This window comes from Protopterus annectens, chromosome 5.part0 (assembly GCF_019279795.1).
Source record: "Protopterus annectens isolate FY-2018-M chromosome 5.part0, PAN1.0, whole genome shotgun sequence".
Taxonomy (NCBI): domain Eukaryota; kingdom Metazoa; phylum Chordata; order Ceratodontiformes; family Protopteridae; genus Protopterus; species Protopterus annectens.
Genome location: NC_056735.1, coordinates 275539016 through 275563617, shown reverse-complemented (window position 1 = coordinate 275563617; position 24602 = coordinate 275539016). Strand labels below are relative to the sequence as shown.

Genomic DNA, 24602 nt, shown 5'->3' with positions numbered 1-24602 from the left:
CAGTCATCTAGACAGGGGAACACCCAGAACCCTTGCAGTCAGAGATGAGCTGCAACCACTGCCAGGCATTTGGTAAACACCCAAGGGAGTTGAGTTGAGGTGAGGCTCTGAAATGAAAACAACTGGTTCAGAGTCAGAAATGAATGAACCTCCTGAAGCATCTGTCCATTTTCATGTGGTAGTATGTATCCTGAAGGTCTATCGAGCACATCTAATTGTCCTTCCTTAGAAGAAAGAATGGACCGTACCATGACCATTTGGAACTTTACTGATTCAAGTGGCTGAGGTCCAAAATTGGTCTAGAGTCCCCGTTCTTTTTTGACACTATAAAGAATCTTGAATAAGTTCTGAACCTTTGGGACCTCTTGGATAATTCGGTTGTCTAGAGCTTTTTTTCTCTCTGAGGGTGCTGCTGCTCTTTGCGAAGGTGGAACACTGGGAAGTTTCTTTTGTAGTGAGGGTGGACAGAGAAAGGGAATGTAATAGCCTCTGGTAATAACTGTCATCACCCAGACATCTCTTGAGATGGACATCAGGTTTTTGGGTGTAGAGATGAGCACCTCTCCGCTTGACTCTAGAAATCCACAGTCAGACAACCATTCAGGAGAGTTGAAAAGGCCTCTCAGAAAATGGACCCTGAAGCTTTGATTTTGTGGACCACCTCTGCCACTAGGGTGACATCTACCATTAGAAATCTATCTCTAGAACAGTCTTGGGATAACCCTTGGGACTTTCAAAACCCGAGTTTTTTACCCCCTTTTCTGATTTCCACAGATGGTCCTCTGGGGTTAGAAAACCATATGCTTATGGCAAAACAAGGTTTCCCATCTTGTTTACTCTTGGAAAGTGGGTCTTTAAACGTAGGACCACCTAAAGGGGTGTTAATAAAGAAAGTACAGTTGTGTACACTTAGCATAAATTTAGATGTTCGAGTGTATTCACTGTTGCAGTCATTACATTTGGATAATCCTGCTGGCAGGTTGCCCTCAGTCGGCCTGAATTCCAAAGTCCTGGGTCCTGCATCGGCTGCTGTCGCCCCTTCCTTGACGTCAGGTGTATAAAAGATGTGGCCGACGCCATTTTCTTTAGTTTTTCTTGCCCCAGATGTCAGGTACCCCCTAAAAGGGTAGCCAAAATTTATATATATTTAAATACATGCACCAATATAAACTTTACCTTCATCTACAAGCAAATACACCACATATGTTGTATAAATCAGAGAAGGAAAGATAGGTTCCATCAGAAGAAAGGGGGATGACGGGTGGGTAACCTGGAGTGCAACAGTGAATACACCCGAACATCTACATTTATGGTAAGTGTACACAACTGTACTATGTTCTTCATGTTTCACTGTTGCAGTCATTATATTTGGGTAGAGTCCCAAAGCTATGGATGGGAGGCTGGAGCTAAACAGCATTAGGAGCGGCTATGAGGCCCTGCAGAACTGCAGTGGCAAAGCCTGCCCTGGATTTAGAGAAGAGTGGCAGATGATAGTGCTTTCTAAAGGTGTGCACTGAACTCCAAGTAGCAGCCTCTAAAATGTCCTTGGTTGGTACTCCCCTGAGAAAGGCTGCTGAAGTGGCTGCAGCTCTGGTTGAATGTGGCCTAATGCCCTTAGGCACTGGCTTGCCATGGTGCAAGTAGCAGAAACAAATGCAGTGGCCTATCCACTTTGAAATAGTCTGCTTTGAGATAGCCTTTCCTTATGATCCTGCAGCATATGCCACTAGTAATTGCTCTGTCTTTCTGAAAACTTTGGTTATGTCCAAGTATAATCTAAGCTGTCTGTGTACGTCCAAAGAATGCAGAATTCTCTCCCCCTTGTTCTGTGGATTTGGATAAAAAGTTGGTAGATGAATAGTGTGGTTAAGAGCCACAATGGACACCACCTTAGGCATAAATGTTGGGTTTGCCCTCAGAGAGACCCTGTCTGGATAAAAAATGATAAAAGGTTCCACAGCCATGAGTGCCTGTAGCTCTGAAACTCATCTTGCAGAAGTTATTGCTAGGAGCAGAGCTGTTTTCTAAGATAAAACCTTTATATCAGCAGTAGCAGCTGGCTCAAAAGAAGGCAGGGTGAGTTTTTACAAAACATAGTTGAGGTCCAATGCAGGCACTGGTGATTTCCTTGGAGGCCTTAAATTTTTGGCTCCTCTGAGGTACTGTTTTAATAAGGGAAGAGAAAAGATTGGTGGCTCTGTATTGTAATGAGCCGAAATGGCAGAGGCATGAATTTTAATAGATGAAAAAGATAGGCCTTTGCCCAGCATCTCAGTTAAGTATTGCAAAATCTGAGGAATATTTGGCACAGCTGTATCAGTTCCTTGTGCCTGGTTCCAAGCACAGAATCTTTTCCATTTTCCAGCATAAGATTTTCAGTACTAGGCCTTCTGGCCTCCAAAATGACATCCATTACAGCTTTACTAAGAGGTGTGTTTTGTATGACTACATTATCCGTCATGCTGCCAGGTTTAAAGTCCTGAGTTGGCTGTGCAGGATCTGACTGTTTTGCTGGGACAGTAGATGAGGTATTTGAGGTAAGGTCCAAGCTGGGCATTGAGACAAGTTCTTTAGGATTGGAAACCAGTACTGGTGGGGCCAGTCTGGGGCAATCAGTATAATTTTTGGCTTTTCCTGTCTGACCTTTAGGAGTACCTTGGGGAGGAGAGGCAGTGCGGAAGAGGCAGTGGGGGAAAGGCATATACTGATAGTTTTTTTCCAGCTGAAAGATAGGGCGTCCACTTTCCATGCTTGTTTGTGATACGTCCTTGTGCAGAATCTTTTTAGTTGGTAGTTGTGAGGGGAGGCAAATAGATTTATGTCCGGGCATCCCCATTTTCTTGTTATCGTGCTGAAGACTTGTGGATCCAGCTGCCACTCATGGGGATCCATGAGGTTTCTGCTTAGTTCATCTGCCAGAGTATTTTTCCCTCCTGGCAGGAATTGTGCCTGCAGATGTACTTAATAAGTTAATGCTGTATCCCACAAAATCATGACTAGTCTGCAAAGAGGGTAAAGAATGTGTGCCCCCCTGCTTGTTTATATACCACATGACCGTGGTGTTGTCTATCAGCAGTTGTCCTGGATGAAGTAGGTCCTTGAAGGCTGTCAGGGCATTCTGACCAGCTAGCATCTCTTTTTGATTGATATGTAGATGCATTTGGGTTGAGGACCATGTGCCCTGAATGCATCTTCCTGCCATGTGGGCCCCCAGGCATAATCTGATGCATCCGTTGTTAGTGTCTGCCTGGCTGGGAGTAATGTGAATGGGTGTCCCCTGTTTTGGTGACAAGTCTTTGCCCACCATCAAAACTTCTGTTGTAGGCAGATAATGAGAGTAATCATTGTTTCCAGGCTGTGGCAAAGTTGAGTCCAAACACTTTTTAGGTACCACTGAAGTTTCCTCATATGCAATCTTGCATATGGAATTAGTAGGATGCAGGATGCCATGAAGTCCAAAGCCTGCAGAATTTTTCTTGCAGATAACTGGGCCTTTGTTGCCAACATTTTGAAATAGGTAGCCAGTTGCCTTTGTTTGTCTGGCATGACATAAGCCATCTGGGCAGTTGTATTTAAGCTTGCACCTAGGAATATTATCTCTTGAGAGGGTACTAGTTTTGATTTCTTTTCATTGACTGTGTACCCTAGGCATGTTAGAAGTCTTTTCACAAATGCCAGATGCTGTAGAAGAATGTCCTTGTTCTCTGCTTGAATTAGACAGTCGTCCAAGTGAGGATATATTTGTATTCCTCTTTGTCTGCAGAATGCAATTACTGGTGCCAGGCACTTTGTAAAGACCCTGGGCGCAGTAGATAAACCAAAGGGCAGTGCAGAGAATTGGTAATGTACTGAACCAGCTTTGAATCTGAGGTATCGTCTGCATAATTGTCTGATTGGGACATGCAGGTATGCCTCTTTTAGGTCTAGAGTCACCAGCCAAGCATTCTTGCCCAGCATGTGCAGAAGCTGCTGCAAAGTCATCATCTTGAATTTTGGTATATCCAGAAATGTGTTCAGAATAGATAGGTCCAGGACTGGTCTCCAGGCCTTGCCCTTTCTGGGTACCAAGAACAGTCTTGAGTAAAATCCTTGTCCCTGCTCTTGCTCTGGTACTTGTTGAATGGCCCCCATGTCCATGATAGATGAGACTTGTTTTTGTGCTTCTGCCCATTGATTTTTTTGGCAGATCTGGCCAGCCATTTGCCTTTGGCAGTGTATGGAAATGGAACTTGTACCCTTGTGACATGATATTTAGAACCCATTTGTCCTGGGTTATAATGTGCCAATTCTGAGAAAAAAGTGCTAATTTTCCCCCTAAGGGTGCTGCCAGGAGATAAGTGCTTGGTGCAGGCAGGGGGAAGTCATTGGGACTGTTTCCTGTATGGTTGTGATTTGTCTTCTCCAACTTTGGAGGTAGAAGCACCCCATTGCTTTGACCTGTAGGAATCTTGTGCTTGGGATCTGCCTCTAGGGCATCTGGATCTGCCCCTCTGAGGTCTGTCTTACACAGGAAAGGACCAATTCTTTGTAGGCCAGTGTCTACTAAACATAGGTGGCTGTACTTGTAAAAAAATCTTTGACAGTTTGCATAGATTCAGCTTTGTCCTCCATTTTCTTTAACACCTCCTCTGCCTTAACACCAAACAAAGTATCATGCTGTAAAGGTGCATCTAATAATTTAACTTTGACATGATCAGGCAGATTTTGTTCCTTTAACCAAGCATGCCTCCTAATTACAGAACCCGTAACTGCAGCCCTGTAGGAGGCCTCCAAAGAATCAAAACCACATTGCAAAGTATGCTTTCCAACTTGTTCAGCTGCATGCAATAAATCCTGCATTTCCTTGTTTTCTGCACATTCAGAGTTTAATAACATTTTCTGTTTAAGCAATGCCATGACATGTTGCTGATATTTGAGCATATGAAACTGACAGTTTTAGGCCCTTATAGCCAAGGCAGCAGATGTGTAAACCTTTTTTCCCCATCTATCCAGTGCCCTAGATTCTCTGTCAGAGGGGGTAGGGTTTTTTGCAGCGGAAGCCTTAACTCCTTTGGGACCCTGTGAAATAGTTTCTGGGTCTGCAGCAGGGTTTTTAAAAAGGAATTTATGAGAGTCAGGAACCTGGTAATATCTGTCAGGTGTAACAGGAGCTGGAGGGGTAAGACTAGACTCCGAAAACACATTATCTATAATATCTAAAACAGGTAGAATGGCTAGTGGCCTGTGTTGAGGTAGTAAAAGGAAATCCCTGAGCCTCTTTTTAGATTCTGAAAAATCTTGGCTCTCCCAGTGGAAATGCTCCCTCATGGTATGCAAGTTTTCCCCAAAAGAATAGTCCTCTGGAGGAGAAGCTGAAGGTATAGATTCTTCAGCATCAGAGTCCTCATAGGGAGGAAGAGAATATTCCTGATCAGAAGAGGAATCAGAAGAAATAGAAACCTGATCTTAAGATTCATAGTCAGTCTCTTGCCTAGGCCTCTTATCAGGAGGGGGATGGGAACCCCTGATCAAAGTAACTAAGTCTTCGGCCGTTTTGAGCATCAGTTTTATGGGCATAGAGGCCTGCCCACGTGGCTCTTGAGTTTGTTTCTTTGCTTTAGAAGGTGCTTTAGTCTTTGCCTTTGAAGCTGAGGTTGGTTTAATGTAAAAATGTTTAGGTCTGAATACACCCTCTGAAGCCAGTGCCTGCTCAGCGGCTCCAGACCCATCTGAAGGAATATAGCCAGCAACCTGTTCTCCTGGATTGGTGGGGTTTTTTTTGGCTTTGGTCTCTTTTTCGTGGTTTCCATCTGAAGGAATAGTATCCAAGGCTCCAATACCTTGAGTTTCCAGCGGCATGGCTGACTCCACGTGGGAATCGGTAGCGGTCTGCGACTCTAAAGTAGCAGGCGTCAAGGGCTGCGAAAGCGCCTCACTGAGAACTGGCGAACCAGCTTAGGAGAAGCTTTGTCGTCGGTTTTGGGCCTCGGTTGTCTCTCTCCTTTTCTTTGCGTTTTTTGTGAACTCCAGTAGTCGGATGGCTATCTGACGACATTTCTGGATAATTAAACCAGCGCCCAAAATAGGTTAAAGCAAAATCATACCGACGCTTAATAGTGCGTTGGTTAAATCTAGCACAAAACCGACAACCAGAAACATTGTGATCAGGGCCTAGGCAAGGAATACAGTAAGAATGAAAGTCCTTATGAGGTATTTGCTTTCCACAAGAAATACAATTATTTACTTTTTCTGACATCGGTCTGGAGCAAGAAAAAAGTTTCCCCAATGGGGTACTTAGCTTTATTGAAGACTTCGGATCTGAAATTCGGACACGAACATCTCAGGAGTCTGCCGACCGGCACTTGCGAACTGCTTCTGCTTCTGCTTCGGGCACCGCGCGGCAAGAAAGACTAAAGAAAATGGTGTCAGACGCATCTTTTATACCCCTGACATTAAAGAAGGGGCGACAGCAGCCGACGTAGGACCCAGGACTTTGGAATTCAGGCCGACTGAGGGCAACCTGCTAGCAGGATTACCCAAATGTAATGACTGCAACAGTGAAACACGAAGATCATCTTAAAAGGCTCCACAAAATACCACAAATGCATCCAGGTATGCCTTCTTATGGTAATGCCTGTATCCGAGGGTCTCAAAACACCTTCTGTTACACTGGATATGAGGCACATGGAGGTGTTCAGCAGAGACTGAAGGGTGGCCAGTTGCAAATCCATTGTTTTTCTCTCTTGTGCAGATGTAGACTCTGACAGAGAAAATTGGAGAGCTCCTTTGTCAAGTGTCAATGAAACCTACTGATGTGATCTGTTTTCTGCAGATGTGGACCCAGAGAGAGAGAGAGAGATATTTGGAGAGCTCCTTTGTCAAGCATCTTTGAAGCCTAGTGGTGTTCCAAATAATTCAGTAATACTTAACACAAAAGGTAGACGAAGCATAAACTATTTTCCTAAACCTATCCAAAGCCATGGAATCTCTATTAGGGGATGGATAGATGAGCTTTCTTCTGCAAGCTCTTTCTTGATGCCTGATGCTGCTACCATGACATCCACTGCCTGGTCTTTACTTCAGTGAGAAAGGTTTTAAGGGGCAATAAGATACTTGTCTGGTTTACTAAGAATTTGTTCTGAGATGTCCAGTTTCTCCCATTCCCAGTGAGAGATTAAATCCACCATCTCATCAGCTGGGGGAACCATCCATGGAGTAAGCTGACATGGAACCAAAAAGCTCAAGAAAAATGGATTCCTCTTGAAAAGAGGCTTCAGAAGACCAGCCTACTTTTTGTCTGAGAAGCTTGAGGATCTCCCCGAATGAGACATCTTCAAGTGGTGATCTGAGGTGACTCCTACAATTAAATGAAATCCATGTCTTTAGTCAGAGACTTCTGGGAGAAGTCAACATGTCTCCTCTTACACTTGTACTTCTGAACAGCCTCCATGGGGAAAGTTCTGGAAAGGATTTGTAAGTCTGAGGGGTGTCCTGACTGAGGACCATCTCGTGGCTAGTGTGAACCAAATGACCCAATGGGATAGCCTGTGCAGGATCAGTACAGGGCTATCAGCTTCAGAGTGGGTGGAGCCAAGAGGGAAAGAGATGTTTGGCCTCCAGTCCTGAAGAGAGCTCTTCCAACTGCCTTGAAGGCAGAAGCTGAGAAAGAATCAAAGAACACCCTAGTAGGAGCTGAAGCTGCAACAGCAGTATGACCAAAGCCACCATCTTGACCCTTCTCTGAGACCAAAGTTGGAGCTGAGCTACCTAACGCCAAAGCTCTGAGGGGAAGGGTCGGTTTAAATAGCTTCAAAGTCAAACCCTTACCCCCAGATTCTGCACCAAAGCTTCAACTCAGATTCATCTGGCTCCAACGAAATCAGAGCTGGCTGGATCAGAGAAGAGGCTGAAGTCAAAGATGACCACAACTTTGGATCCAACATGGACAGCCCAGAAGAATTTGGATCCAGCATTCTTGAACCCACGGGACAGGCCTGGGTAGGAGTAGCCATGAGCAAGGGAGAAGGTCCAAAGCTTATAGGTCTGATGGGAAATGGATCCAGGAGAACTCCCAAGAATCAGAGTCCTGAGGAACTTCATCTTTCTATCCATATCAGCTTCTGCTAGGCTTCTGGTAGCACTAATGGACCTTAAAGATCACGTGCAACCATTTCTTGCACATACCTGCAGTCTCTCTATTTCTTGTGGGATGACAGAATGGCTTCCATAACACAAATCCAATTTACTTGATATACTTTTGTTTGATTTCACTGTTATTATCTGCTCACAAACTCTGGCACTCCACAGACTTGTTAGGTCAGTACTTCTTGTCTTTACATCATCACGCTTGTCACTTTAATGATGTAAAGTTGGAGCCTACCTGCACTTCTTTCACTAGTAGGCTTGCTCTCTTTCCTCTTTTTTTAAGTAAGCAAACATGTTAATAATGTACACAGGCTGAGTGCAGTTATGTCTATTTACTAAAGCAACAGATCTTGCATTAGAATGCATTTGCCAGTCAAAATGAAGTATAAACTGAAACTCAAATATCTAGCACTATTGCTCAATTGTTCTCCTCAGTTATTTACTAGAAAATAAAGTTTTATGAGGGATGGCAGAGTAAAAATATGAGGCAATTTCAGGGGCAGGCTGCAAAAATCATGGACAGATAAAAGGTTGGATTCAGTAACATTAGGCAAAATAAGAGACAATTAAGAGTCATGGACTTCATGCTGCATGTGATGTGCTTATGTGACAGTAAAACAGAAGCAGCCTTCACATTTGCTTTCATATAAAACTAATGCAAAACGCATGGGGGTTTGAAGACCAGATTAACCACTGATGTGCAACTAACCATAAAGCTGAAAATTAGACAAAAATAAATAAATAAAGGGGAAAAAAACACAAGTAAAACTGTCGCAATCTAAAAATATTCTCTCGGTACTCTCTCTCTCGCTGACCCCAAAGTGATGTCAGCAAGGAAGCAGAACTTCCTGCAGAGTAATCAATGAGGGCAGAGCATCTTGTGGCTATTGGGGGCATTTGTTCAAAGAGATTTTCTTTAAAAGAAAAAAAGTGAGAATGCAAGCTTAAAATGACAGAAAGACAGTCAAGGTAAGCAGCTACTGAGGAAATGCATTTTATGAAGAAACAGGCTACTCTGATTTTGTCAGTTAGTATGTGATCTTTAAGAAAGATGATGGTGGGGGGGCTTGAAGATTTTGCACAGGTCTTTCCTGAAGGGGGCTTGAAGTTTTTGCACAGGTCTTTTCTGAAGAAAGGGTGAATGTAGTCTAGGAGAGACTGGAACTGTGGAAAACTTTGGCTCCAGTAAGGGAGAGTCCTAGATCATACCAGAATCAGATCGGGCAGTTGTAGGATCCAAAGGCTTGGAAAGCTTGGAAGTCTCAGCAGAAGACAACACCGACGAAGGAGAATGGTCAGGGGATGGCTTCCTCGCCTCTTTGTCCTTTTCTTGGATCTATCACTCGTCTCCTTGTGTTTCTCCAATAACATTTTCCTGGCTACAGATTTTGAAGATTCTCCTGAGAATGAACGTATTGTATTGTTTAATCACAGCTTGGTGACCAACGGCCATGCAAACTGAACATTTTTTCTCCAGATGTGCTGTACCAAACAGTACACCTCTGGTGTGACTCAGAGTTAGGCATTTTGTGGCTACAAGCCATATATTTCTTAAAACCTGTAGGTTTGCAACAGAGTCACAAACAAGATGGAAACTAGACAGCAGAAAAAAGTCACAGCTAATCACTACCAACAATGGCACTGAAGAATACACTGACAAAAAAAAGTGTATATAAAAACAAGAAATACCAACAAGGGTAACAAACCACTACTGGCTATCAACTAGCAGGAAGATGAAAACAGAAACATTGACTGAAGGGATGAAGAAGGTCTAGAGAAAGTTTTTTCTTTTTTTGGTAAGAGAAGGAAAGAAACTTCAAGTTGAAAGAGTTATATACTAACAGTACACTATCACAATATCGTATGAAGGAAAAAATTTGGCGAAGAAAATTATGCACATAGCTGAAGGTAAGCCTGAGCCAACAAGTCACATCCGTACTTTGAGCAGCAAACAGGATTTGAGGTAATGTTTGGGATAGGAGAGGATTATGGGTAAGGAGAAGAATCTGAGCTTTGGATCCTAAGTGCCTGAAGTCAAATATGAGACCCTTTAGTTGAGAAATGGATGGAAAAGGCAACATCAGATCCATCTGTAATATGTCACAGTATCTCCTCAATTCAGGGGAACATTATTTGTTTTCATTAAAATGCATCATTCATCCTGGCAATTGTCTGATTAAAAGAAAATGTCTCCACTGGAGGGCAAGAATTAAAATTTTCCACACCATCAGAGCTGTGCTGAATCTGTAGCAAAAGCCCTATATCTGTCTAAAAATCATCAGACTCTGTTTCCTCAGGAATAACTTTACAGAGGATGACCATCTGTAATGTTTTTATAGGTCAGGATTCATTGCCTGTAATGCTGGTCGTGCCAAGGCAAGGAACTCTATTTTTTTTTAATAGTAATTATTTTATCGGAAGAATAGCTTTGAATCTTTTTGTTTTCCTTAACAGGAGTACCAGCAGAAGAGGACAGACTTGAAGGAAAAATACCTGCTCAATCCAATGGTCTGATGCCCCAGTTACTCCGAGAAGGATCTCCCAGAGTGTGTCCTTAAGACTTAAAGATGGTTCCCCCATTGCCAGTACTGGATACTTGAACAGCCAAAGACTACATGGCCGATCCCCAGTTCATGATGGCTAAAAGGACTACAGCAAAAGAAGCCATACAGTTAAACGAGTGATCTTCGAAACAACCAGTGGCTACTGCAGGTTCACCCAATACTGTCCTTTGAGTAGACTAAGTCCATGACAATGGCAAAGACTCCTTGGCAATTGATTTATTTATTTTTTCTACCTACTGTGGGAGAACAAGCCAGACCAGTGTAAATGTGTGCTGTAGCTGGGTAAGAAGTCCCAAAAGCAGAAAGCATATCTGGAGTGAGTTGGTAGGAAGGAAAGTTGTCACAGTTCACAAGCAGCACACTTACGCTCACACTTTCCCCAGTGCTTCTTTCCTAAAACTAGACAAACAAAACATACACTGCCTGCCAGTACATTCAAACATTCAAAACACTGCAGAAAGCAATATGGCAGTGTAGGCTATCACAAAGTGAGCATAAGCTTTACACTGACACACATGATCCTGTCAGTTCCTCCAGAAGCCTTCCTATTACAAAAATTCAAAGTTTACACAAGTAGAGCATAATTTCTCACAAAATGAGCCCAAAGTATGCTGTAGTACATAGAGCATGGTGATTATGCTGAGACATTCAGAAAAAGACAAATCAGTTAAGCACTAGTATGGAGTATGACCTGACTAACAAATGTTAAACACTTGCTTAACTTGTTAAGGTCTGGTCTCACGCTGCCAGAACTGACCAGCAAAGACAGCATTAGAATAAAAAAAAAAATCTGTTTCTGACTGTTGTCCATACCAGTATGTGTACCTGACTTCGTGTTATATACTTAGAAACTAATCAGAATAACAAAATGTTCACCTGCATTTTCTGACGGATTCAATGTCTGAAATTCAAATGTGTGTTGTTATTATGTGAATTCAATCCTCAGTAAATTGTTCAAAAATCAGAGATATTATAAGGAGCAGACCTAACATAAGAGGAAAAATATGGACATTCTGCAAAAAAATCTAGACAGCTGACAATAATGGCAAGGTGAGTATAAATATAGCAGACTGATGCCCTGCATTTCTGAAAGTGTTCCCCAAGTGCTTTATGGCTCTGAAAGCCAGTAAAACACAGCATTTTTTTCCCTTCTATGTAACTAGCAGTACACGAAAAGCTCCATGCACTATAATGAACTTCAAGCATTGCTCTCAAGGTGAATTTGTTGGCATCCACATCTCAAACACATAATAAGCAAGTTATGACAGATGACAAACACCTCTAGCTAAAAACAATAGTTGTGCAAGAACTTACCATAACCACAGATGCTCTTCTCTTCCATTTTGCAGTATTCATAACAGTAGGGAGGTTTTTGCCTGCAGCACTGGATATCTGGCCAGTATACCAAAGTCTCTGGATAAGGGGTACACATGTGACATTGCATGTCAGAGCCATAAGGTGCCGCATACCGTAGAACCCCTGGAAGGCTAGAAGGAAAGAAGCTTTACAGACCCACACATACCACCAGTCAAGGAAGTATTTAAGCTGTAGAACTATAAGGCAACTGTTCTACCCTTTTAAAGGAAGCAAATACACAGGGGGTAGGCAGGGGGGGATGAATACTGCAACATGGAAGAGAAGGACATTTATGGTTATGGTAAGTTCTTACACAACTATTCTATGTCATTCTATTCTCATGTTGCAGTACTCCTAACAGTAGGGAGAGTACCAAAGCTTTAGGTGGTAGGCTGGGAGACAGAGTCGATGAGACCCTGCAAAACTGACCTGGCAAACAAAGCTCTTGCCCTAGAAATCAAGTCTAACTTGTAATGTGTGATGAAAGTATGTACAGAAGACCAGGTGGCCGCTTCCAAAACGGAAGCGTAGTAAATGCCCCTATAGAAAGCTGCTGAAGGGGCAGCTGCTCTGGTAAAATGGACTTTCACATTGGAATTCAATTCCTTTCCATTAAAGGACTAGCAAAAAGAGACAGCCTTAGAAGTCCATGAGGCAATGGTCTGTTTGACACTGCCTTGCCAGGGCTCTAGGATGAAAGGAGACAAAAAGCTGGTCAGACTTTCTAGTGGATTTGGTCTTGTAAAGATAATACCTCAGTTGTGTATGAATATCCAGGGAACACAAAGTCCTTTCTGAGGAGTTCTGAGTCTGAGGGAAAAAAAACAGAGTAATTGTCTGACCGGTACAAGTATGCAAAATCTTAAGGTAATGCTACTGAGACCTGGTTCCAGTGAGCACCCCTGCAATACCAGGCTACAACTCTTACCACACTTTTCGGCCACCAAACCAGGACAGAAACACTAAAGGTGGAGGAGTGTCCATATTCACCAAGGATATTCACACTTCCAGGCTAGTTGCCCAACACAATGCATCCGAAATTCTCCAGGTGCAACTAACACTAGGTAAAACTGCAATCCAAATTGTAGCTTGCTACAGCTCCCCCACCATGCCCCAAGATTCGCACTACACCTTTCTAAACATACTAAAAAATATTAAGATACAACCAAACACCCTAATACTGGGTGATTTCAACCACTCTGACATTAATTGGGAAAACTACTCGTATACCAACACCTTTGCCCAATGGTTCTTGGAATTCATAAATTCCAACTCCCTGGATCAACTAATCCATAGTCCCACCAGGGGCTTCAATATCCTGGACCTGGTCATTACCAACATGGGAAGTCGATGCTCCACACCAGTGGTCACCCTCTCGTTGGTTAGGTCGGACTATAAGCTAATCACCTTTGACATCCACATCCCATCCCCACCCCCCATAGTAAAGAAACATCCGTTAAAAAACTTCTCCAAGGCCAACTTCATGCTACTCAAGTCAGAAGTGACAAACTTCATGACACCCATGCAGACGGGAACTGAAAGTTTAACTGCCAAATCCTACACTAAAGCACTGTACGAGCACATCCACTTGTGCATGAATCGTGCCATCCCAAACAGAAACAAGACGCTCTCCTCCCAAAAAAAGGAAGCTAATCTGGTGGTCTGCTGTCATAAACAAACTATACAACAGAAGGAAGAAACTGTTGCATTAAAGACGAAAATCCCAGGATGCTAAAAACTCCCTTACCAGCCTCAGTAAGAAGCTGAGATCTCTCATAAAACCCTCCAAAGCTAGTTACGCAAATAAAATTGCCAAAGATTCCAAAGACAACCACAAGGCATTCTATAGCTATGTCAAGAATCTAAATGGCAATGTTCAGATCTGCTCTGAGCTACAACAGAATGGCATTAAATATACTAATCCCAAGGACATTGCCAATATCCTGGCAGATCGATTCATTGTCAACTTCACCCCCCCTCTCACCCTCTAAAGGACCCATCTCAATACCAAAAGATTGCCAAATTCTGGTAATCACAGCCACACAGGTAAAAAATGCACTCTCCAAAGCTAACAATACAGCATCCATGGGACCAGACAACATCCCGGGCTGTGTACTACATGAACTACAAAATGAACTGGCACCTCACCCAAGTGTCATGTTTAATTAAAGCCTCACCTCAGGCTTTGTACCCACTGAGTGGTGCACAGCTACAGTTATCCCACTTTCATAAGGGGGGATCCACCTTGGATCCTGGGAACTACCGTCCCATTAGTCTGATGAACCTGATCTGCACGGCCATGGAACTTATAAACAAAGACATTGGCAACCTTCAAACACTGGACCCCACCCAATTTGGGTTTGTGAAGGGTCGATCGTGTCTTCTGAACCTGACTGACTTCTTTGAATCAGTCTCCAGCCGTGGGCAAGGGTAAGGTGGTCCACACAGCCTATCTGGACCTCGCCAAAGCCTTCAACACCATACCCTTACTCTGGAATCATAAATAAACTTACTACGCTGGGCATTCATCCCTACGTCACTCGATGAGTTACCAACTGGCTTACTGACAGAATCCACACTGTAAAAGTAGCCAACTCCAAATCCAGCTCCAGACCAGTGACAAGTGGAGTACCTCAGGGTTTAGTCCTTGGACCGCTCTTTTTTGGCATCTACTTCTCTGAAGTACAGGCCAACACTAAGGGACTCTGGCTAACAAAGTTCGCAGATGACTGCAAACTGGGAGCCATTACTGAATCCCCAAATTATGTGGATATTTTACAAAAGGGCCTTACAGAAACAGATGCTTAGTGCCAGAGCCATGGGCTCAAGCTCAATGCCAAGAAATGTATAGTTATCCCCTTTGGGAAAAAACATGTACCCATGAATTACCACATAGGTGGCAGTACACTAAACACTGAAAGTGTGATAAGAGACTTAGGAACACAGGTGTGCAGTGGTCTCACCTTTGATGACCACATCACCACAACAGCCAGGAAATCCTTCTATGTGGCACACCTCATCACTAACGGATTTTCATCCAGAAAAAAGGAGGTCATTGTCCCACTATACTCATCCCTCATTAGACCCATCATAGAGTACAATGCCCTGTTATGTACCTCACAAGATATCTGCAACAACTGGAAAGGCCACAGAAACACCTCACTAAAAGAATCACAGGCCTAAAAAGCAGATGCCCTCTGCTGACCGACTATGTCGCATATCGTCTACTCAGAGGTGACCTCTGCTTAACATACAAGGCCATGTCAAACCCAGAGCTGTTGGACATGCTACACTTAAAGAAATCCCAATCCATCAGAGCCACACGCTCCAGCGACCTAAACCTCGTCATCACAATGAACAAAACATGCTGGAGGGATAGGTTCCTGACCCAGAGACTCCCCCATACTCTGGAATAGACTGCCCATACATGTCAAGCAGAGCACCTCCTTGGCCCTCTTCAAAAGGAACCTTGATGATTGAATGGGAGATAGGAAATTTACCCCGGGGACACGGTTCCAGGGAAGTAAATATTGTGGGAAGTAATAGCCAGGGAATCGTTATGGCTAGGCTTGTATAGGCCCTAGGGCCGATAGTGGAGTACCAACCTATGAACCTATGATTCAAGGAGAACTTATTAACCACCTAAAGCATGAAGGAAGGTTTGGTTCTGTGGAAGATAAGGTATGGAGGAGTAGCCATAGGGGCTTGGATTTCAGAGACCCTCCTGGCAGAAGTAAGGGCCACCAACAAAACTGTTTTTCAAGTACATAACTTAAGAGATGCTGAATGGACTGGTTCAAAGGGAGGTAATGTGAGTTTTTCCAGCACAACATTTAGGTCCCAAGATGGAGGAATAGGCTTATGAGGAGGTCTGATATGGAGCACCCCTTTTAAAAAGAGTTTTATGTCTAGCCTGGATGTCAATGTGGGTAGTAAAGGGAGACGAGCAGAGATGGCTGACAAATGCACTTTTACAGAAGAATATGTCAGTCCAGAACATAGCAGCTCACACAAATAAGAAAGGACCATAGGTACTGGAGCAAGTAATGGGTTCTGTTTGTTCTCGGGACACCACCTGGAGAATCTTTTCCATTTAGATAAATAATTTCTGCTGGTACTAGGTTTCCTGGCCTTCTGCAGGACACTGAGTATTATCCTCAGGGATCAATATTCTATCACCCATAAGGTCAGTTTGAGGATGAGCACCTGTGGGTGTATGAGGGATCCCCTGTCTTGTGCGAGTAGGTCGAATCGGTGAGGTAACCTGGGGTGACTGCCCTTGGCCAATAGAAACAGTAGGGGAAACCAATGCTGTCTTGGCTAAAAGGGGGTCACTAGCAGGATTATTGGCTTTTCCCACTGAATCTTCAGAAGGACTTTTTTAATCAGTGTGAAGGGGGGGAGGCATAAAGGAACATCCCCTCCCATGAAAAAGAAAAGGCATCCACCTTCCAAGCTTGTGTATTTGGAGTTCTTATGCAAAAATGGGGCATCCGTCTGTTCTGGGAGGAGGCAAATAGATTTGCCTGTTGAATATCCCATCTGTGAATAAGATCCAAAAACACTTCCCTGTGAAGCATCCACTCATGAGAATGTGCTATGGTTCTGCTGAGGGTGTCTGCCATCACATTCTTTGCTGAGGGAATGGATACAGCTTGCAGGTGTATGTGAAGGTTTTCTGCTAGGGACCAAATTTGAATTGTCAAGGTGCAGAGTGGATAAGACCCTGTCCCTCCCTGCTTGTTGACATGCCACAGAACAGTCATACTGTCTGTGATTACATTCAAGTTGTCTGGCCGCAGAATCTCTTGGAAGGCTTGCAGTTCCAAGAGAAGGGCACTCAGTTCTTTTATGTTGATGTGGTCCCTTTTTCTCTGGGTGGAACACTCTCCCTGGATTTTGTTCTGACTGCTGTTGCTGTGCAGGATGGCTTCCCAACCCAGATCTGATACATTTGTGTAGAGTAGTTGTGTGTAACATCCAGAGGATGTGTGTGGTGGCTCCACAAATTCCTCAAGACCCACTGGATTTTCCTCATATGCAGCCTGGCCAAGGGAGGCATGGGAATCAAGGAAGGTATGTGGCTCAGGACCCTCAGAAACTCCCTGGCTGAGATGGCTGGGAGAGGAAGGAGAGACTGGAAGTAGTGGGTGAGGGTTTCCACCTTCTGGCAGGGGATAAAGGGTGACATGTCCATTTTTATCCTGCACCCCAAGAAGTCCAGGTCTTGACTTGGTATCTTTTGGGATTTTTGTAGATTCACTGTGAAACCTAGGTCCTCCAAGATTCTGGCCATCATGTCTAAGTGATGGGACAAGGAGTGATAGTCCTGGTGCAGGAATAGGTAATCTAGGTAGAGGTATATTTGAATGCCCTGCATTCTGCAATGGGCGACAGCCAGGGGTAGACACTTTCTGAATACTCTTGGTGCTTTAGAGAGCCCAAATGGCAGTGCAGAAAAAGTACAGTTTTGTACCTACCATAAATGTAGATGTTCGAGTGCTAATACAGCTGCAGTCATAACAGATGGGTTCTCCTGCCGTCAGGCGGGTCCTCGGTCGGTTTACGGTCTAGGGGTTCAGGAGAAGAAAGTTTCTTATTCAGTTCATCTAACAAATACTCTTGGTACTGTATCATATGAAACTGACAGTTTAATGCCCTGACAGAAAGAGTTGCAGAAGTATACACCTTCTTTCCCCATCTCTCTAAAGCTCTAGACTCTCTTTCAGAGGGTAGAGGATTTTTGGCAGTAGCGGCCGCAACCCCTTTAGGGCCCTGAGAAATAGTTTCTGGGTCTGCAGAATGGGCTTTATACAAATGGAAATGAGAATCCGGGACCCTGTAGTATCTGTCAGGTTTGGCACAGGCCGGAGGGAGAGTATCAGGGGCTGTACTGACATCATTGTACACATCATCAATTACATTCAGAACAGGAGGTATAACTAAGGGCCTATGCTGAGGCAAATGCAAAAAGGTCCTTAATCTTTTTCTAGAATCAGAGAAATCCTGACCTTGCCATTGAAAATGCTCTCTCATGGAGTGTAGAGTCTCACCAAAGGAAAACTCTTCAGGAGGGGAGGCCGAAGGGATAGATTCCTCTGCATCTGAATTCTCATAAGGCGAGTAAGCCCCTTCCTGGTGGTCTGACAACTCAGATCCATCCGTGGAATCATCTGAGGAGTGTGGATCAGAGGGGTCAGTCCTGGGCCTTTTGTCTGGAGGAGGTTGAGAGGCCCTGTCTGGGTGAGGTTGTGAACCCCTAATTAAGGAAATAAGGTCCTCAGCAAGGCTGAGGATCTGTGAACTAGAGGAAGGCCTCTGGGAGGTAGATTTGGCAGGCAAAGCTTTAGAAAGTTTGGCAGCTTTAGCCCTTGAAAAGGCCTTAATGGACATGGAAGCAGGGGGCCTAGCTGCCCCACGTGCAGGAGTAGAAATGTCCAAAGGTATGGTGTCGGACATTTCCTGAACACTGGTTTCGGTAGGTAATTCTGAAGCCGACACAGCCGGGGCCTCTCGGGCCTCGGTGGTCGGAAGTATGGTTTCGGAAGAAGGAATCTCCGAGGACTCGGTTTCGGCTGAAACCGAGGCACTCGCGGTAGGCCTAGCCGTGGTTTCAGCCGAAACCGCGGGCCGCGAGTGTCGGTCCTTTTCCTTGCGTTTTTTGACCATATGCAAAGTCGGAGTCTCCGACGGCATTTTATAAGCAAAAGCAGCTCCAAAAAATTCCTCTGCAAACTCCGACCGACGTCTAAGTGTTCGTCGGTTGAAGGAAGCACAGGCTAAACAGGCCGATACATCGTGGTCTGGGCCTAAGCAAGGAAGGCAGTAGGAATGGAAATCCTTATGAGGTATTTGTTTCCCACAAGTTAAACAATTATTTACTTTGTCTGACATCGGCTGAGGCAAGAAAGAGTCCCCAACGGGGTACTTAGCTTTTTTCGAAGTCTTCGGTAGCTGAATTCACTGGATCTGACCGACCGGCACTTGCGAACAGCTTCTGCTTCGGGCACCACGTGGCAAGAAAGACCCATATGTTATGACTGCAGATGCATCCTTGAAGGACATCTAGGAGGAGCCAGAATGCCCTGTAAGACTGCAGTGGCAAAGCCTGCTCTAGTTTTGGAGTATAATGGTAGGTGGTAGTACTTGGAGAAGGTATGCACAGAACTCCAAGTGGCTGCTTCCAAAATATCTTTGGTAGGAACTCCTCTGAGGAAGGCTGCAGAGGTAGCTGTGGCCCTTGTGGAGTGAGATCTGATGCCTGCAGGTACAGTTTTACCATGAAAAGAGTAACAAAAGCGTATGGAGTGGGCTATCCATTTTGAGATTGTCTGTTTGGAAATTGGCTTCCCTTGAGCTCCTATAGTATAGAACACAAAGAGCAGTTCTGATTTTCTGAAAGGCTTTGTTCTGTCCAAATAATAACACAGCTGTCTGTGGATGTCCAAGGAATGTAGTAGTCTCTCCCCTTTGTTTTGAGGATTAGGGTAGAAGGTAGGTAAGTGTATAGCCTGATTCAAAGCTACCCTGGATACCACCTTTGGCATAAAGGATGGGTTGGTTCATAAGGAAACTCTGTCCTGATGGAAGATTATAAAAGGCTGCACAGCCATGAGGGCTTGTAGTTCCGATACCCTACGAGCTGAGGTGATAGCCAGAAGGAAAGCTGTTTTCCAGGACAAATATTGCAAATCTGTTGAGGCAGCTGGCTCAAAAGGAGGCAAGGTCAGCTTTTCTAGAATGAAATTGAGATCCCAAGCAGGTATTGGTTGTTTCCTTGGGGGTTTTATATTCTTAGCCCCTCTGAGGAACTGTGTTAAGAGGGGGTGAGAGAATAAAGGTGGATCAGTGTTGTATTCTGCAGAAATGGCTGAGGCATGGATTTTGATGGAGGAGAATGAAAGTCCACTGCTTAGCAGCTCAGCTAGATACTGTAATATTGGAGGTAAATTCAGTTTTCCAGGATTCTGGCCCTTTTTCTCATTCCAGGCACAAAACCGTTTCCATTTTGCAGGGTAAGCTTTTCTAGTAGACGGCCTTCTGGCCTCCAAAATGACATCCTGCACCTCCTTGGAGAGTAGGGTCTGTTGTGATGTTAAGGAATCTTCCATGCGGCCAGATTGAGTGTTTTCAGCTGACTGTGAAGAGTTTTGAAGCTGTGCTGAGTCAGAAGAAGAGGCATTAGAGGTAGGGTCCATGGAGGGGAATGCGTCAGGCTCCTCAGGAGTGGGTACCAGTGCTGTCTTGGCCAGTCTGGAGCAATGAGAATCATCTTTGGTCTGTCTGCTCTGGTTTTTAGTAGAACTTTGGGCAGCAGAGGAAGAGGTGGAAAGGCATAAACTGTCATTGTTGTCCAAATGAAAAAGAGAGCGTCCACTCTCCAGGCCTGTGGATGAAAAGTCCTTGAGCAGAATTTTTTCAATTGGTGATTTTTGTGATAGGCAAAGAGATCTATGTCTGGCCTTCCCCATGCTTGAATTATCTCTGTAAAAACTTGAGGATGCAACTTCCATTCATGTGGATCTGTCATATTTCTCCTTAGGTTGTCTGCCAGCGTGTTTTCCTTGCCTGGCAAGTACTGTGCTTGAAGTTTGATTTGTAATTCCAGAGCCATGTTCCAAAGTGACATGGCCAGCCTGCATAGGGGGTATGAATGGGTTCCTCCCTGTTTGTTTATGTACCACATTACTGTGGTGTTGTCTGTCCTTATCAATAGTTGACCTGGATGCAGAAGGTCTTTGAAAGCTATATCAGCATTTATTACTGCTAGCATTTCCTTTTGATTGATGTGAAGGTGCTTTTCTTTTTGGGACCATTTGCCCTGAATGCACCGATCTGTCATGTGCGCCCCCCCAGGTGTAGTCTGAGGCATCTGTTGTGATGACTTGATTTGCTTGAGGCTTGCAGAATGGGAGACCTGTGTTTGTTTGGCATGCTTGAGCCCACCACAGAAATTCCTTTTGAAGACATGGAATTAGTGGTATTATTGTTTCCAAACTGTGGCTGTGTTGAGACCATAGGTTTTTCAGGTACCATTGAAGTTTCCTCATATGCAGCTTTGCACATGGGATTAGTAGGATGCAAGATGCCATGAATCCCAGAGCCTGCAGGACTTTCCTTGCAGTCAGCCTGGTGAAATTTGCTAGTGTTCTGAAGTATTGAGTTAGTTGCCCCTGCTTCTCTGGCGTAAGGTAGGCCATCTGGGTGTTTGTGTCCAAGTTGACACCCAGGAAAATTATTTTCTGAGAGGGTATTAGCCTTGATTTCTTTTTGTTGACTGTGTATCCCAGAGAATTCAACAACATTATTACAAAAGCCAGATGATTCAGAAGTATGTGCTTGCTGTCCGCTTGGATCAGGCAGTCGTCCAAATATGGGTATATTTGTATCCCTTGAAGTCTGCAGTAGGCAATTACTGATGCCAGGCATTTCGTGAATATTCTGGGTGCAGTAGATAAGCCAAAGGGCAATGCAGAGAATTGATAATGGGTTGAACCTGCAAGAAATCTGAGGTATCTTCTGCAATTTTGTCTGATTGGGACATGCAGGTATGCCTCCTTGAGGTCCAATGTTACCAGCCAAGACTCCTTGCCCAGCATGGGAAGAAGCTGCTGTAATGAGAGCATCTTGAATTTTGGTACGAGTAAAAACGTGCTTAGGATGGATAGGTCCAAAATAGGTCTCCAATCTTTTCCCTTCCTTGGTACCAGGAATAGTCTGGAATAAAAACCTTGACCTTGTTCGTGAGTAGGTACCTCTTGAATAGCTTTCATGTCCATGAGATCTGAAATTTGTCTTTGTGCCTCTGTCCTTTGATTGTGTGGCAGGTTTGGCATGCCTCTCATTTTTGGAAGGGTGTGAAAATGGAATCTGTAGCCTCTGTTTAATGTCCAGGATCCATTTGTCTTTTGTGACAATATGCCAATTTTTTGAAAATAATGCCAGTTTTCCACCTAAGGGTGCTGCCATTTGAGCCTTGCTTGGCATGCAAAGGGGAAAGTCATTGGGCTTGCTTTCTGAATGGCTGCGAACTATCCTCACCACCTCTTTGTGTAGGAGCTTGCCACTGTCTGCCTCTAAACGATCCTTGAGATTGCCCTCTGCCCCTCGGGTGCCTGTATCTACCTCTTTGGGGTCTGTCCGTGGCTGGAAAGGACCAATTTTTGGAAGGCCAATTTCTACTGAAACGTGGAGGTTGTACCTGTAGAAAATCTTTCACTGTTTGCATTGATTTAGCCTTTTCCTCCATTTTCTTTAATACCTCCTCAGCTTTAACACCAAATAATACATCCTTTTGTAGAGGGGCATCTAGTAATTTAGCTTTGACATGATCTGGTAAGGTTTGCTCCTTGAGCCAGGCATGTCTACGTATGACTGATCCTGTAACAGCAGCTCTACATGAGGCCTCTAGAGCATCAAAACCACATTGCAAGGTATGTTTACCCACTTGTTCTGCACTATGCATCAAATCCTGCAACTTCTTCAAGTCTGGTTGTTCTGGTTGTGACATTTTACTTCTCAACTATGATAACAGAAACTGTTGGTACTTTAGCATATGGAACTGGCAGTTTAATGCCCTCATGGTTAAGGTGGCCGAGGTGTATACCTTTTTTCCCCACCTTTCTAAGGATTTGGAATCCCTCTCGGAAGGTAATGGGTTTTTAGCAGTGGAGGCCTTAATTCCCTTGGGGCCCTGTGAGATAGTTTCTGGGTCAGCCGCATGGCTTTTGTATAAAAATTGGTGTGAGTCAGGAACCCGGTAGTACCTGTCAGGCTTGACTGGGGCTGGAGGTAAAGAATCCGGGTTAAGGCAGGCCTCCGAGTACACATCATCTAGTATGTCTAAGACAGGAGGTATAGCCAGAGGCCTGTGCTGGGGTAGCAAGAGAAAATCCCTAAGCCTTTTCTTGGAATCTGAGTACTCTTGGCCTTCCCAGTGGAAATGTTCCCTTAAGGTATGCAAGGTTTCCCCAAATGAGTAATCCTCTGGGGGGGAGACAGAGGGAATGGACTCCTCAGCATCAGAATCTTCAAAAGGGGAGTAAGAATGTTCCTGTTCATCAGAGTGCTCTGAAATAATGGAGGCCTGGTCAGAGGAGGGATTCTTCCTCCACTCTGGGCCTTTGTCCGGGGTTGAGAACCACTGATAAGAGTAATCAAATCCTCAGCCATTTTAAGCATCTGTTTTTTAGGCACGGGGCCTGGAGAAGGGCCCTGTGGAGCTTGTCTCTTAGAATGCATGGCTGCTTTAGACTTAGTGAAAGCCTTGATAGAAAAAGAAGAGGAAGGTCTGAAGACACCTTGAGAGGAGGCAGACCTGTCTACATTTTGAGATTCACCACCAAGTGTGGCTTCGGTATCTGTCGTTGGGGTGTGGGCCAAGGAGCCTGCGACCTCGGGCACAGAAGACACCGCCAATGAAGTGTTGTCGGTAGGCAGGGGCTGCGTAGGCGCCTCGCTGAGAACCGGACCACCTGTAGTCGGCTTTGGCGTGGTGTCGGCAGAGGCCGCAGACCTCGTGTGTCGGTCCTTATCTTTGCGTTTTTTAGACAAAACTGGAGTCGGAGTATCCAACGACATAATATAGTCAAATTTTTTGCCAAATTAGTGCTGGGCGAACTCCACCCGACGTTTAATGGTGCGTTTGTTGAATGTAGCACAAAAATGACAGACCGAAACATCGTGGTCTGGGCCTAAGCAAGGAATGCAGAGGGAATGAAAATCCTTATGCGGTATTTGCTTCCCACAAGAAATACAATTATTAACTTTGTCTGACATCGGTCTGAGGCAAGAAAAGTTTCCCCCAACGGGATACTTAGCTTTCAAGAAGACTTCGGTTGCAAAGTTTCGTAATTTCAGGAGCTGGCCGACCGGCACTTGCGAACTGCTTCTGCTTCGGGCACAGCGTGGCAAGAAAGACTGAAGAAAATGGCGTCGGCTGGTTCTTTTATACCCCTGGCGCACTGACGTCAGGGAAGAAGCGACGACAACCGACGCTGGACCTAGACTTTGGAATTCGGCCGACCGAGGACCCGCCTGACAGCAGGAGAACCCATCTGTTATGACTGCAGCTGTATGCACGATGAACATCTGAAAATGTGAGGAGCCTACTGAGAAAGGCAGGAATTTCCTGTAACCTGGGTGAATGGGGATGTGAAGGTAAGCACCCTTCAGATCCAGGGATGCCATAAAGGCTTGGTGAGGGATAAGGGGTACGAGATGCTGTAAGGTGAGCATCTTGAAAGTAGGCACCTTGAGATATTGATTGAGCAGGGATAGTTGAGAATTGGTCTCCAGGTACCATCTTTTCTTGGGACCAGAAACATTCTGGAATAAAGGCCCTTGGCTGTCTGATCCAGAGGGACATGTTCTATTGTGCCCTGAGATAGGAGCTGATCCAGAATTGCTGGAAAACGTTGGAGGTGATTTGATGGAGGATGAAAGGTCCCCTAGAAGGGTAGAACTGCCCATCAAGTCATGAAGTAACTGTTTTTTATGATAGAAATGACCCAATTCTCTGAAGTGATTTTCTACCACGAGGGAAGGGGATAGGGTTAG

At 44.6% G+C, this 24602-nt stretch overlaps 1 protein-coding gene across 1 annotated transcript in view; it reads right to left on the bottom strand.

The window, feature by feature from the left end:
* Positions 1–24602, bottom strand: part of RRP1B (ribosomal RNA processing 1B) — a 1940580-nt gene that overhangs the window by 579315 nt on the left and 1336663 nt on the right. The window lies entirely within an intron of this gene.